This window comes from Heterocephalus glaber, unplaced genomic scaffold, assembly GCF_053883595.1.
Source record: "Heterocephalus glaber isolate CG9 unplaced genomic scaffold, H.glaber_assembly_v1.0 deba00001761, whole genome shotgun sequence".
In the NCBI taxonomy this organism is placed as follows: domain Eukaryota; kingdom Metazoa; phylum Chordata; class Mammalia; order Rodentia; family Bathyergidae; genus Heterocephalus; species Heterocephalus glaber.
The window spans coordinates 4023034-4034644 of NW_028258458.1; the positions used below are offsets into that span (position 1 = coordinate 4023034).

At 48.5% G+C, this 11611-nt stretch overlaps 1 long non-coding RNA gene across 1 annotated transcript; it reads right to left on the reverse strand.

The window, feature by feature from the left end:
- Positions 1-796: 796 nt before the first annotated feature.
- Positions 797-6373, reverse strand: LOC147821144 (uncharacterized). Its single transcript, XR_015447626.1, has 2 exons — positions 3734-6373; positions 797-2705 (listed from the first exon to the last, which is right to left on the reverse strand). It is a non-coding gene; the product is annotated as an uncharacterized LOC147821144 (long non-coding RNA).
- Between the last annotated feature and the right edge of the window lie 5238 nt (positions 6374-11611).

The window sequence follows — 11611 nt, forward strand, 5'->3', positions numbered from 1 at the left end:
ATATAAGGCTCAGATAGTTGAACTTTTTTAGGTGCTATGCACAATCCAAAACGCACTAAATCCTTCTTTGCAACAGCAAAGGCCTGTAAAAGTAGCTGTTGTGTATTCGCAGAGATTAGTATGTCATCCATATAATGTGTTAAATAATACAGTAGGAAATAACTTACGAGTAGCTTGAAGAGCCTGTGCTACAAAAAGCTGACACAGTGTGGGGCTGTTAGCCATTCCGTGAGGCAACACAGTCCCCTGAAAGCGCTTCATCGGTTCTTTAAAATTCGTGCTAGGTACCGAAAAGGCAAATCGAGGTCGGTCACTTGGCCGCAAAGGAATGTTAAAGAAGCAGTCTTTTAAATCTATAATTCTAAGCGGCCACTTCTGGGGGATTGCCTCTGGGTTTGGTAAGCCAGGGTGCAGTGCCCCCATTGGAATGAGGCTTGCAGTAACTGCATGTAAGTCCCGGAGCAAACACCATTTGCCTGACCTTTTAGGAATAACAAAGATAGATGTGTTCCAAGGGCCCACAGATGGTTCTAAATGCCCCTTGTCAACTTGTCCTAATATGAGTTATTGTAGAATGGTTAGTTTCTCCTGTGGTAGGGGCCATTGATTAACCCAAATGGGATCATTTGATTTCCATTGTAAAGGCAAGGCTGCCTTGGGCAGAGAAACTTCAGTAGCCCCAACTAAAAATGTTGATCATATCCAATTCCAAAGCGCTTATTTTTTTGTTTCTGTTCTCTAGGCTGTGTTGTTCCCTGAAGTTGCTTGCCCAATCCTTTTCCTGGTTCATATCCCATTTTAGACATCATCTGTTGGCTCGGTGAAGTTTCAGGGGGCAAAGTAGTCACTACAATTCTGCATTCTTCCAACAAATCTCTGCCCCATAAGTTTACAGGTATGGGAGCTATGTAAGGACAAATATATCCCAATTGACCATCAGGCCCTTCATAAGGCAGAGGAATGGAGCTTTGCAAAACTTGTTGGGGGGCACCAAGGCCTACCAGAGATGTTTTAGTTGGTTTTTGCCCCCAAGATAATGACCAAAAACATGTGCCAATCACGGACCCATCCGCGCCTGTGTCTATCAATCCTGTAAAGAATTTGGCATTCAATTTAATTTTGCACATGGGACCGTTTTTGGAAATCTCTTGGGTGAAATAAATCTCTTGAGGAATTTCTGGCTGAGGATCCTCTTGGGAATTTTTAAGGCTAACATTATTTAATTGTGGTTTAGGCAAGAGCAACAATTGTGCAATATAATCTCCTTGTTCTATTACCCAAGGCCCTGTGGAGCTAACAGGAACTCACAATTCCGAGGTACAATCAGAATCAACAATAGCTGGAATAACAGTAATGCCTTTCAAAGTTAGAGAATTTTCCAAGTCTCAAGCCAATGGTTCCAGAGGGTGGGGGTCCATGAATTCCTGTGGGGACAGATGCCGGAGTCTCACCTCCCAGCAGGTGACCTCTCTGTGCAGCAGGAAGATCTATTCCTGAGCTCCCAGTGTTCCCCTGACGAGGGAAGAAATGTCCCTCCGGACACCCATGTTGTCTGATTTTGTACTTGTGCACGGGTCTGAACCGGGTACTGCTGACTCAGGGGGACTGGGGCCCCCTGGCCCTGATCCCCTATTGTTTCCGAGCCTGGGGAAGGGCTCGATTTCCATTTCCTGGCAGCAGTGCACCATCCCCATCATATTTGGAGCGGCAATCTTTAGCCCAGTGAGTGTCTTTTCGGCATCGAGGGCAAAGGCCAGGCGGTAACTTATTTTCTCTGGATGCCTGACTCAGTGGCTCTGGGTCAGCCTGTAAGGCCCCTTTCATTTTGCAGTTTTTTCTGAGATGCCCCATTTATCCACAATTAAAACATTTTAAATCACTGTGTGTACCGCGTAAATGTTGGGAGATGGCTTGAGCCATCAGAGCTGAATTGTATAAAGGAGACCCAATATTCTGGCATGCCTTAATATACGCTCCAAGATCTTTAGAGGAGCGAACAGGATTTATTGCCTGTTTGCAATCCATATTAGCATTTTCATAGGCTAGCTGTAAGATCAGGATGTCTGCTGCCTGGGAATTAGAAATCTGTCTCCTAACAGTTTGTTGTACTCTTGCTACAAATTCTGTGTAAGTCTCCACCGGCCCTTGCATGATTTGAGTAAAATATTTCGTCGGCGCACCCTCAACTGGCACAGGAGCCCAAGCCCTCCGCAGGAGGTCCTCTAGCTGGTGGAAGAGTAACGCTGGGCAACAGGCCTGCCTGCTTAAATCCAAAAAGTCAAAATTAGTTGTCCCTTCCCGGGGAAAAGATGGGATGTACGTCTGTATGTCTTTTAACAAATCTATCACAGGACCCTTAGGTACTGGGTACATAGCTTGCTTTAACAGCGACTTAAGTAATTTGGCAAAGTTACGCTGCTCTGTTGACCGAGACTGACCCATAGTTGTAACTCAGCAAAGATAGAAAATTACCCCCAGCTGGACACTCTTACCACCAGTGTCCCTCGTCCGAGTCCAGAAATCGTCCTGGGAGATCCGTGTGTTGTCTCTTTTACTCCGAGTTTGTCTCACAGGCGAGTTCACTTGTGGATCCGATTCACATCCACGTTGGGCACCAAATGTAGGGAACAGGGGAAGGGGGCGTTACCAGAACCTGTGCAGTGAGTCCTGGTCTCCTGCGAGCCTTGGAAGCACACAGCGAATTACTGGAAAGGTAGAAAAATGAGACTGAGAAGAAGCTGAGCCTTGGGTGTGATCAGTGCTGCTCTGGGCGGCAAAGACAAAAGCCCCCCTAGCTTGCAGCACTTTTTATTCAGTACTCAGTACATTGGGAGAAACAAATGTAACAAGTGAAATATAGAGTTCAGTACCTCACATTGGGATAAACAAGGGGTAACAAAAGGCTGGGGGCCATGGAAATCTAAGAACAATGAGGAATTATGCAGATGAAGATTTGCTTCCTCCCTGGCATCTCTCACAGGTGTGGTTTTGTCCTGGAGATTACAGCATCTGGGGATCACTGAGGTCTCAGTTGTGACCAGAGGCCAAAATGCAATTATGTCTGGAATGTCCCAGCTGGGCTGTAGGCAGGAGAACTAGGCCTACTCAAGTGATTTTTCCCTAGAATTAGGTAGCATTGCTCCCAACAACTGGAGTATTTTTGTATTAAATGTTTGGGTTGGTTTTTACTGAAGCCTGTTGTGTTTCCTGCTGCCCAACGCCTCCTGCATCGCTGTCCTGGGAGGGCTGTCAAGCTCTGCGAGGAGCCGGGGTGTGGTGGCACACGCCTATCATCCGGGCTACGCAGGAGGGAGGGGAGGGGCTCCCCAGATGGAGCCCAGCCGGGCAGCTCAGCAAGACCCTGTCTCAGAAGAAGAAACAAAGAAGGCTGGGCACACAGATCGGTGCAAAGACTGCTTTGGAAAGAAACTTGGAGCAGCACTGTGGGACAGGCAGCAGATTCTCGGGGCCAAGGCCAGGGCTGCCCCAAGTGAGGAGGGCCGGCAGGGCTCGGGGCCCCAGGCTGAGGCTTCATGACGGGGCCCTGAGGGAGGGGACAGCCGAAGGGGAGGGGCCTGGGGTGCATGGGGACAGACCCACCGCCCCTTACAAACCCTCGCAGGTGGTGTGGTCAGCGTGGGCAAAAGCTAAGCAAACCCACGCCCAAAGAGCCACACGGCCTTGCTCACAGGGATGCCTGAAGCTCTGGTGAAAACTTCCCAGCCTGACTCACCCGAAGGATGCTGGGGATCCTGGGAATCCGGTCCAGGACTCCACTCTACCTGTAGACGCTGAAATCTATGCTGTGAGGTAGGATTTGCACCACCAAAGTGCCTTTAAAGACACCTTCCTGTCTTTAAATCATCTCCAAGGGCCAGGGATTTAGCTCTCATTCTACCACCTGCCTTGTAACCACAAGGTCCTGAGTCTGATTCCTGGTACCAAAAAAGAAAAAAAAAAATTAAATCATCTCCAAAGGATACCAGATAAAAGCTGGGTGTGTTGGTGCAGGCCTGTCATCTCAGCACCCTGGGAAGCTGAGGCAGGAGAATCTCATGTTTGAGTTAAGCTTGGGCAACTTAGAAAGACCTTGTCTTAAAATAAAAAAATGAAAAGGACTGGTACGGGAGACCAGAGGGGAAGAATGAGGCCGAACTGGCCTCTGCTGAGCACTGAGGAGAAAGGGGGCCTGAAAGCATGCTCGCACGCTGCAGAGAGAAGTAAAGACACCTGATGTTAAGTTGTTTACCCGGAGAAGCACGTGGAGGGAGGAGACAGGTGGACCCTGCAGACTCTAACTGCCCGTGCCTGGGTCTGAGTGCATCAAAGCCAAGGTGCGTCCGGCCTGTGGGGCTCTATGTCGAAGGGAGACAGGAGCCCCCGGCCCCCAGATTTCAACCCGTTCCTGTGTCTATTTTTCCTTCTCATCACCCCTTCGTCAGGTTGGAGCTTGTAGGCTGGTTCCTACAGACTGGGGCTGTGTTGGGGCCCACAGTATGAATTGGGGCTAGGGGAGCTCAAGGCCTGCTGCTATGCAGAGCACCCACAGGCCGTGAGGCCCGCTCACGCTCACGGGACCAGGTATCACCTGCTGAGGACCGGCTAATGGCCCACTTTGGGCGGATGATAAGGCTCCCTATTAACTTATACTCCATCCTTACAAGAAGACTTTGTTCTTTTCGTAGCCTGGGCACCCACCACGGGCTCCGCTCGCTCGCTTGTGTGTACTCTAAGTAGTGGCAGGCTTGGGGAGTTTTTGTCTCTTGCCCGACGGGGCCACATTCTCCCGCAATATTGCTTTATCTTGTATCCTTTGCCACAGCCCTCCAGCGGGCAGCTGTGGGGCCTGCCTGGTCCCGGGTAACTGGTTCCTGAACAGGGACCTCTGCAGGCCAGAGAGGGAAACCCCAGAGGGGAAAGAGTAGGACCTCAGGTGGTGAGGGGACTGTGGGTGAGTCCCGAGATGAAAGTGAAAGGTAAAGCACTTGCCGCTGCAGAAAGCTTTTAATGAGCGGGGAAAGGATGGGGCAGAATCGGTAGAAGGAAAAAAATATGTGCAGCTACCATGAATGCTGCTGAAGCAGGCCAAAGGTGAAGTGAGCACCCATACATGGAAATAAATGTTTGGAGAGATTGTTAAACATGATCCATGGTTTCCACGGGCAGGAACTGTGGAGACTGAAAACGGGACCGAGTGGGTGAAAGTTTAGAAAGCACTCATGCAGAGGAGGGTCTTTCTCTCCTGAGACCTTTTCAGCATGGGGCCTAGTAAAATCGGTTTTAATTGCTACCCCTCCTGAGGCGCCTGTCCTCGGTCAGGACGAGGAGAGATGTACTAAGGAGGATGAGTCACCTAAGGCTCCTCCTGCTCCTGTGGAGGACCCAGAATCAGATGAGGCTTAGAAAGAAACTCCTCCACCCAGACCACCTGAACATTAACACCAGGCTTTCTGTGCCTGGCACATCTAGGGGTCAACAAGTGGTTAAGGAAGCGGCTGTGCACGCATATGTTCTTGGGCTTTGTCACTTCCCAGTAACAGCGGCCAATTCCAAATTCCAGTTAGATGATTTGTTTGTCCTGGCAAAAAAGATTTAAAGGCTTTGGCCGCTACACAGCCCCTGATAAAGTACACATTTCTAGCCCTTACTACTACTCAGGAACCCTACTAACAACAGGCAGTAAGACCTCAAAAAATAAAAATAAGACAGGATAAATTATTGACTAAGTGATTTCCAAAATTGCTGGGGGATATCAATTGGATCCATCCCAAATTGGGCACAGCCACTTATCAGTTAAAACATTTTTATGATACCTTGCAAGGGAGAGCCTCAAATTAATTCTCCACAATTAACCCCTGAGCCACAAAACGAGTTACAATTGATAGAAAAATGTTACAGGAATGGCGAGTTTATCATTTGAATACTAACCAACCCAATGTTTTGTACGTTTTAAATACCCCTCATTCTCCCACTGGACTCGGGTCAGTTCTGTTATTCTCAGTTGTTTCTACTGGCTATCTCTTCCTAATCAGTTGATAAAAACCTTACAACTATATGCTGAACAAATCGCTAAAATTGTTGCATTGGGAAGGACACACTCTTGTCAATTGTTTGCTATTGATCCATCTATAATAGTGTTGCCTATAGATTTTTCTCAATATTCTGCGTTTCTACAACAGGCAATATATTAGCAAGTGCCTTGCTGATTTCATGGGACAGATTGGCAACCATTTTCCCGATGATCCTATTTTTCACGTCGTTCTTAAACACTCAGGTATCATTCCTAAGATCACTCAACTAGAACCCATTACTGATGCTCCAACCTATTTCATGGATGGCTGCGCTAAAGGAAAAGCAGCCATCTGGAGTAAAAATTTTCAACATGTTGGGCCAGGGATTTAGCTCAGTGGTGCCACCGCCTGCCTTACAAGCGAAAGGTCCCGAGTTTGATCCCTGGTACCAAAAAGGGAAAAAAATTTTTTTCAACATGTTATTTTATTTATTTATTTATTTATTTATTTATTTATTTGTTGTATTTGCACTTATTTTATGCTTAATCTATTCCTGTGCCATACGGTTTTGTTTCTTCTGTGCAACTTCCTCCTGTGGTTTGGGCGCAATTTGTTCCTTTCAGTAAGGGTCAGCTCAGTGTGGCTGGGGAGCTCATGTGTGGGTTCTCTGGCCAGGAGCTCTGTCAGTATGGAGGCACATCTTGGGTGCTTTGCTCACCTGGATATGTTCGAGACCAGAGAGTCTACGAACAAACCCTTAAGTTCACCATTACTCTCTGCATTTTTAAGCATGTGCAGCAAATATTCAGCACTCTTCTTGGAATGTCAACCCTGTGTCCAGCCCCCACAGTTCAGCCTGGGCACACCTACCTGAAAGAAAACACACCCAGGCAGGGCTTTATTGGGGATGGAGCTGCAGGGCTGCCTCCTGCCTCAAACAATGGCGAGAGAGCTCAACATGTTATTTTAGATTCATAGGACTCAGGGCGTTTTCCTGTGAACACCATTAGTGATTCAGCTTCTGCAGTATTCCTCAGTGACTCCAGCACACCATCCTGGGCCACATTAGTTCCTCCCTTATTGAGTCTCTTTCTAAGACTGCAGCATGCTATCCGTAACCGTGCTGCCCCTTTTACATCCCGGAGCACGCTCCCATCTGCCAGGACCTTCAGCTATGGCAACCAACAGGCTGATCCTCAGCTTATGTTACTCCTTTTGACTTAGCATGGCAATCACATGCTTACCACCACCCAAATAGTAAGTCTAACTGATAGGTCTCCCACCACCTCAGCAACTATTATGTATAGTAGCTGCCCTCTTCCTATGGTGCCTTGCCCCCTCCCCTGTGTGACATCATGCCAAGATGATTGCTCCCAACAAAGAATAAACCCTTCTTCCCAGCATGCCCCTGTTCCTGCCTAGAAAGTAGCCTAATACTCGCTCACCTCCTACCACCTAGTGACATCACCGGCTCCTCCATTCCCTAGTCACTACCTCACTCAACCCCACCTCTGCCCCTACAAACCCCACCCCAGTCTCTATAAAAGACTCTCCCTGCCCCGGCCATATTGCTTTTGTCTCTCCTTTGTTCAGAGACAGCCCGGCAGATCTATTCCCCTAATAAAGGCTTGCTGTGGCCTGGTCTGGTCTTGGCCTTCAGCCCTTTTACCTGACACTAACAAAAGAGTTTCAGTTGTCTTGGTCACAAGCTAGAAAGATTGTTCTGTCCCACTTGCCAAAAACCCCTCCACCTCTCCCCTCAAAGGAAGCAACCCCAGGGGACTTAAATGGAATGAAATTTGGCACCTAGATGTTACACACATTCTCTCATGTTTCAACAGACACCTATTCTCATACGATTCATGCCACTTGCCACACAGGAGAACAGACTGGACGTGCGCAGCAACATTGTTGATCAGCATTTGCAGCAGTGGGGTTCCTCCTACAGTTAAAGCTGACAAGGGTCCCTCATGGCAGCAGAGCCTCGCCTTCCCTGTTTCAGCTCTGGCGTATTAAACATCTTACAGGCATTCCTCACAACCCTCAAGGACAGGCAATTGTAGAAAGGGCACATTTATCCCCCAAGACTCAACCAAATAAACCAAAACAGGGAATACAGTTACCTCCACCAGCCCACCTAGATCCTGCTACTTTCACTTTAAATTTTTAATTTTTTGAACCCATGCACAGAGCAAGTGTACTCCTGCTGAAATTCACTGGCAAACTGCTTCTGATTCTAGCTCTTCTGATGCTCAGGTTTTATAGAAAGATCCTCAGGTTCCCGGGAAGGCCCCTCACCACTACTAGCAGGGGACGAGAATACACCTGTGTGCTAACAGGTGATGGGCCCAGTGTGGTTGCCATCTAGAAACCTGTGACCCTGGAGAGAGAGACCTGAGACCAGTGCGTACCTGCCATCAGCCAGCCCACCGGTAAAAGTGTTCTCCCAGACAACCCTGCAGGAGGAGCCAGCACCGCAGGCACTGCGATCCACACAGACAGCACAGCCCATGACATGGGCATGAGTGAAGATGGCAACTCAGGAGGCCAAGACGCTGGTGGCACAGGGCCTCCTGCCAACTCCTGACAATATGCTCACCCGTGCGACGCTATTACAGCATCTCTATGTACAGCTCCAGCGGTGGGTGGGTGGGAGAGTACTGGGCATCGGTGCTAAAGCTGCTCTTACTCAGCCCTTCACTTGGGCAGATCACGCACCCAAAACTTCCCCTCAGTCGAGAGTCTACCCTGACCCAGCAGACTGGGTGCCTGGCCCTTATCTCTAGTGGGTATGCAGGACAAGGCTGTTATAAATTACACCTCCCACTTTCACCTACCCCCATTATGTGTGGACCATAGGGCAGTCCAGTCCAGTTACTGCTAGCCCCAATAGTGGACAGCACATGATCACCAACAACCAGTTCTTTCAGGCCTTGGCTCTAGTAATGCGTCAGACAGAAGGATTACTTCTTTTGTTTCTGATGTTCCTCTCTGTAAAGTTTGTACGATTTGGGAAAACTATGCAGAAGGTGCCCCCACTGGTATCTATAAAGGAAAAAGGGACAAAGGATGATTATGGGACGAAAGGAATTTACTGATTGGGTTCCGCAGGGGACCCTGTGAGGAAGGGGTAATAGCGCTCCTCAGAAGAGTAGCATGGTGCCTTATGGGAGGGCATCAGCCGGCAGGCCTCCCTGAAGCCGCTCACAGGGAGGTGCAGGATTAGGCCCCATACACAGGCTGTGAGCGATGGCAAACCCGGACCTATGTGACAGACTGTTTGGAAACTTGCCTCATCTTTCTTTGTTGGAGAAAAATGGACAGGTTATGATATAAACCCTGCCCCAGGCACTACTGCCCTGCTTGTTAGACAAAATAGCACTAGCAGAATTTTATGTATTTGCAACCCTTATGTCTTTCTCTATGGAGCTGTAGAGTGGAATAAAACCTCCCTTAGCACTGTATTAAGACTGGGGATGTCTTTAGGAAGAACTCAGTAATCCTGGGATGCATGCCTGGGGTATGGATGCCAGTAAATTTAGCAGAACTTTGGTCCCATACTCCGGCAAGATATCTTTTACAGTCCCTGGTTGATCACCTTATACAGAGAGCTACAAGAATGATAGGACTGAATGTTACAGGGATAGTTTCTTCAGTGTGGCTGATCTCGAGTGGGGCTTCTTCTGTTGCTCTCACCCATTCTGTCCAGACAGCACACTTTATAGATAACTGGTCAAAAGTTGCTGATGAGGCCTGGAAAATACAGCATGCAATAGGTACAGAGCTACAATCTCAAATTGGTGCCCTAGAGACTACTATTCATGGGGATTGAATCCAGAGCTTACAGTTAAACAAGGCCTCGACTGTCACTTAATATTACTCGATTCTGTGCACCTCCTTTATCTTTTTCTTTAGTACCAGGGATTGAACTCAGGTCCTTGCACTTGAGCATCAGGCTTCGGAACCACTGAGCTCAATCCCCGGCCCTTCTTTATCTTATTTATAATCAATCTGCTCATCTTTGCGAGCACATTAAAAAACATATCCAAGGAGCAATGCATAGAAATATAACCTTGGACCTAGACACTGTTCAAAAGAAAGTTTTATCTATGTCTCCACAAACTCAAAACTTGATGAACAAATTCAAAACTGGGACAAATATTCAAAGGCCCTTGATCAATTTAATCCCTTCACCTGCCTCAAGGCTCACCCCCTCTCTCTTTCTTCCTTCCCTCCTTCCTTTCTCTCTTGAGACAGGGTCTCACTATGTAGCCCAGGCGTTGAACTCATGGTGATCCTCCTGCCTCAGCCTCCCAAGTGCTGGGATTTCAGGCGGTGCCACCATGCCCAGCTTACTTCTGGTTTTATATTAGCATACTTGTAATAATTTGCTTATGTCTTCTGGTCTTAGTTCTAGTCTGCCACAGAGAAATTCAAACCAACCCAGGCCTAGAGGGCCTGTAACTGAAGCTCAACCCGATCCAACTACTGGAATCAAATAAACAGAAAGGGGAAACGGTTGGGGCCACAGTCTGTGAACTGAGACTAGGGGAGCTTGAGGCCATCCTTTGCCTTGTGGGCCGGTTGGTAAGCGGACACTCCTTTCTCCTGGTCACGGTGGGAAGACCCACAAAGTCCTAAGCTCACAGGGCAAGATAACATCTGCCTGGGACCTGACTCTTCAGAACAATGCAGAACAGCTCGAAGTCCCAGTTTGGGAGAAAAATCAGGCTCCCTGCTGACTTACATTCAACCCTTACAAAAATGCTTTGTTCTTTTCGTAGCCCAGGGCATCCACCACCCCGATTGCTTGTGTGTACTCAATAAGTAGTGGTAGGCTTGGGGAGTCTGTGTCTTGCCCGACAAGAGGCACTGACCTCCCAGCTCCCACTTAACTGGAGAATTGTCTTTGTCTTTTATCCTTTGCTGTACCCCTCAAGCAGGCAGCCGCGGGTGTGTGTGTGTGTGTGTGTGTGCACGCGCACACGAAAGGCACAATGACACTGAGTAACTGAAGAAAGCCCCACTGTTCCTCAGGCTCAAGTTTTCCTCTAGTGGTTGTTTTCCTCTGGAAGCCGGTTGGATCCGTGGGTGTGGAAGTTGCAGGTGTGAAAGGCTGACTGCAAACGCTACGGCTGGATGTGGCTCGGCAGTGAGCCCTGTCTGGGATGGACGGCGCCCTGGATTCCATCCCTGGCACCAGAGATAAACAAAACAGCAACAACCACTCAGCCTCTGCCTAGACAAAAGAGGGTGAAGTCCGGAGGTTGAATTTTATTCAGAGTGTGCCTATCCAGTTATGCAACTCTTGTCTTTTTTTCCCCCAGTACTGAGTCCAGGGCCTTCCTGATGAGCTGCACCCCCAGCCCTTTTGAAAATTCTTTATTTCCAGACAGAGTCTAAGTCTAAATTGCCCAGTTGGCCTTGAACTTGCGATCCTCCTGCCTCAGCCTCCCAGAGTGCTGGGATTCCAGGTGTGCACCACCACCTCATCTGGCTGGTCTTTCTCTTGTTCTTCTAAGGGGCCACAAATTGCTGGTGCCTGGTGCAGGGAGCAGGACCAAGCCAGATCCTACAGGAGAGGGCTGGACATCCACAGA